This window comes from Belonocnema kinseyi, chromosome 2, assembly GCF_010883055.1.
Source record: "Belonocnema kinseyi isolate 2016_QV_RU_SX_M_011 chromosome 2, B_treatae_v1, whole genome shotgun sequence".
Lineage (NCBI taxonomy): Eukaryota > Metazoa > Arthropoda > Insecta > Hymenoptera > Cynipidae > Belonocnema > Belonocnema kinseyi.
The window spans coordinates 156,571,522-156,575,451 of NC_046658.1; positions in this window are offsets into that span (position 1 = coordinate 156,571,522).

Here is a 3,930-nt window from a genome sequence, read left to right on the forward strand (position 1 = left end):
AGTCGGGAGTGGTGCTGACTGAAAACAGATGATTTGGAGCGATTCGCGCGCCATCTGTTGGTCATTCTAAGGACTTATTGAACTACCCTCGTATTTAAAGAACTTTCATTAAAAAAATTAAGAATTTGGCTATTTTTGTAAAAATAGGGTCAGTTTTTTTTACTATAAGATGGGCCTAAAATACATGTATGAATTTTAGTACAGTTTAATTAAAATGCGCTTAAATACGAGTTTATTCAAAGTACTCGCATTTGCCTAAACAGTACACAACCCGGTCGTGCGTCGTCACCCAAGTGCTAGGGGCGCTCGAAATGGCTTGAGATTTGGACTCTTCTCGAGTCTAGACAAAAAAACAGTCATATAAAAGCTGAAAGTTTTCTACGTAAATGAGCTTGAAGACGTTTACGTAAAAAAATTGTTGTGCTTAGCAGACTGAAAAATGTAAAAAAAAGTAAGGATTTTCGGGTACATTTTAGAACAGTCAAGTTTAGAGCATTATTTCTTATACAAGGGGCAATTGGAAAAATTTGAAAAAATTCATGAGTATGAGGAAAGCTGTTGTGAACCAGTTGCAGTTGAGAAATTGAAAAAATAATCAAAATTGTTGCTTAAAAGTACAAAAATGTGCAACTGTATTATCTTCAGTTCTAATACAGATATTAAAGCGATTCAAACTGTAAGATGTAATGGATAGGCTCTGTATTTATTTTCAGTCACCCGTAAGGATGTGTCAGTCTTATTTTTTGTGAAAATTGCGATATTTTAGACATTTTTTTTTTGTTGGAAAAAAGTGACAGAAAGCAGGGGGAGCCCGTTTTTTTTACTGCCGACCGCTGATCCCTTTCTTCGACCCGTGGCCAGGTGCCTTCCAAGCATTCAGAACCAGGGGTCGAATAATGACACCAGCGGTCGGCAGTAAAACAAAAAAAGGCCCCCCCTACCCTGCTTTCTGTCACTTGTTTTCCAACAAAAAAATATGTCTAAAAATATCGCGATTTTCACAAAAAAGAAGACTAACACATCCTTCCGGGTGATTGAAAATAAATACAGAGCCTATATCCATTACAGTTTGCAGTTTGAATCACTTTAATATCTGTATTAGAACTGAAGATAATATAGTTGCACATTTTTGTACTTTTCAGCAACAATTTTTTTTTGAATTTCTCAACTGCAACTGGTTCACAACAGTTTTCCTCATACTCATGAATTTTTTCAAATGTTCCCCATCGCTCCTCGTATAAGAAATAATGCTCACCTTGACTCTTCTTAAATGTACCCGAAAATCCTTACTTTTTTTTACATTTTTTCAGTCTGCTAAGCACAAAATTTTTTTTACATAAACTTCTTCAAGCTTATTTACGTAGAACACTTTCAGCTTTTATATGACGGTTTTTTTGTTGCGCTAGCATTTTTTCTGACTGAGTTGTTAAGCTTCAAAGGCAGATGCCTATAGTATGTATTTCTATCAAAATTTGTACGCGCCGACATTTTAGATGTTTTTTCCAAACTTCCATAAAAATGTTTAGTGTTGCACAATAATTTATTCTGCATCGTGAGAGGGTACCCATACGAAGCCGTGTACAAATAAATTTTATTAAAGTAAAAATGATTATTGTGGTATTTTATTGAACTTCATTTCCAAATAAAATAATCACAAGGAAAGCAGTGGGTAGCGCGCGTAGCGCGCGTCTGAGCTTCCAGTTTTTCTATTTCTTTTAACTGAAGCTGTAACTGTTCCATTTTTGCTTGAAAATTTATATTTTCAGTTGAAAATTAATTAATTATGCTGAAAACTCGTTTCAATTTGTTTACAATTTGCTTTTCTAACTGAAAATTGAATTCTTTTAGTTTTGGTTTGTAAACTTATCCTTTTTAGTTGAAACTTTATATATTATATTGAAACTGTATGTTTTGGGAAGAAAATGAGTTTTTTGGGTATAAAATTGCATTATTTTGTTGAGAATCAATTTTTTTGGTTCAAAATTGATTGTTTTCATGGAAAATTTGCTTATTTTATTTTTGGTTAAATAAATTCTTTTTTTCTAGACGAAAAAAAGAATATTTTGTTGAGAATTCGATTGTTCTGTTTGAACTATTATTTTCCTAAAATTTTAACTATTCTAATTTTGGTTGAAAATCAATCTTTTTGGATGAATATTTATTTTCTTTGTTGAAAATTAATCGTTCGGGTGGTAGATTCAACTAGTTGGTTTAAAATTCATCATTTAGTTTGAAAATTCCACTATTTGGTCAAAAAATTATATTTTTGGTTAAAAATTCATCACTGTGATTCAATATTTTTTCTTTTGCTCAAAATTCGTTTGTTTTAGCGGAAAATTATTATTTTTTTAACTGAAGATGTAAATGTTGCATTTTTGCTCGAAAATTAATTTTTTTAGTTGAAAATTAATCAATTATGCTGAAAACTCGTTTTTTTTATTACAATTTCCTTTTCTAACTGCAAATTGAAATATTCTAGTTTTGGTTTGTACACTTATTCTTTTTAGTTGAAAATTTATATATTTTATTGAAACAGTATCTTTTCTGGAAGAAAAACCATTTTTGGGTTTAAAATTGAATTATTTTTTTGAGACTTAATTTTTTTTGGTTCAAAATTATTTTCACGGAAAATTTATTTATTCTATTTTTGGTTTAAAAATAGTTTTTTTGGATGAAAAAAACTATTTTGTTGAAAAAATTTTTTTTAACATTTATTTTTCTAAAATTTGAACTATTCTAAATTTGGTTGAAAATTCACCTTTTTTTTAATGAAAATTCATGTAATTTGTTGGTGTATGGTTGTTTTTATACCACAAGAATTTAGAAATTGAAATATTGTAGCAGCCCTGAATAAGAAACAGTTTGATGCAAATAAAATTTTGTCTATTACTTTGACTTCTTTTACCATTTAAATTAGGCGCCCTTTCCAATTAGAAGTGATACATTTTCCCGCAAAATTTAAATAATTTGATTATTATTAATAAAAATAGAAAATGCGATTTTTTAAATCCTAATTAAAAATGTTTATGAATGTTTATTAAATTCCCAAAGCACATAAAGGTGAAGCATATTCTCGAGCATATTCTCATTCTCGTGAGAATTTCTCCGAGCATTTAAGGCCATGTGATAAGTGGGTCACGTGACCAGATTCCTACCTTACCTAAATTTTTTTATTTTTAAACTTATTTTCACACGAAGCGCCACATAGAGTTGAAAATTTAGGATAATAAATAGGAAGCATTAAGAAAAATGGATTTGGTCTTAAATTTTAATAATAATGAAAAAAGTAAAAAAAAATTATTTACAAAAAAAGTTTTTTCATAATTATAAAAATTTAGGACCTAGCCCACCTTTCTCAATGCTTCCTATTTATTATCTCAAATTTTCAACTCTATGTGGCGCTTCGTGTTAAAATAAGTTAGGAAATAAAAAAAAAGTCAGTAAGGTAGGAATCTAGTCACGTGAATCACTTGTCACATGGCCTTAAATTCTTTAGGACACTATTCCGGGAGAAATCCTGGTGGGTTTTACAAGTATATAAAGGAACATTGGAATAAGAAATTAATCAAGTTTGTTAAATTTTATTATTAATAATCTTTTACATCAGTGGGGGAGGGAAGGGACCCACAAATTAGAATCATGGTGCGATCTGCCAGACCGCCCTAGACTGCACGTTCACTCGTTCATATTAATTTGTCACTTTTTGCTCAAATGAGGAATTATCGGGTCGGCAAATTTTTCAGGCATGACCGCGTTTCGTAATCTGGGGTTTTTTCTGTTGTGTGGGAATATCTTGCTACCATCGACGTGCGGTCTTACGGATCGCTTTCCGTTTAAATTACTCACCAATCACACGAAGGACCACAAGTTTTTCACCAACCTCGACGAAAGCACAACCAAAACTAAAGCTAATAAGGGCAGCCTCGAGGA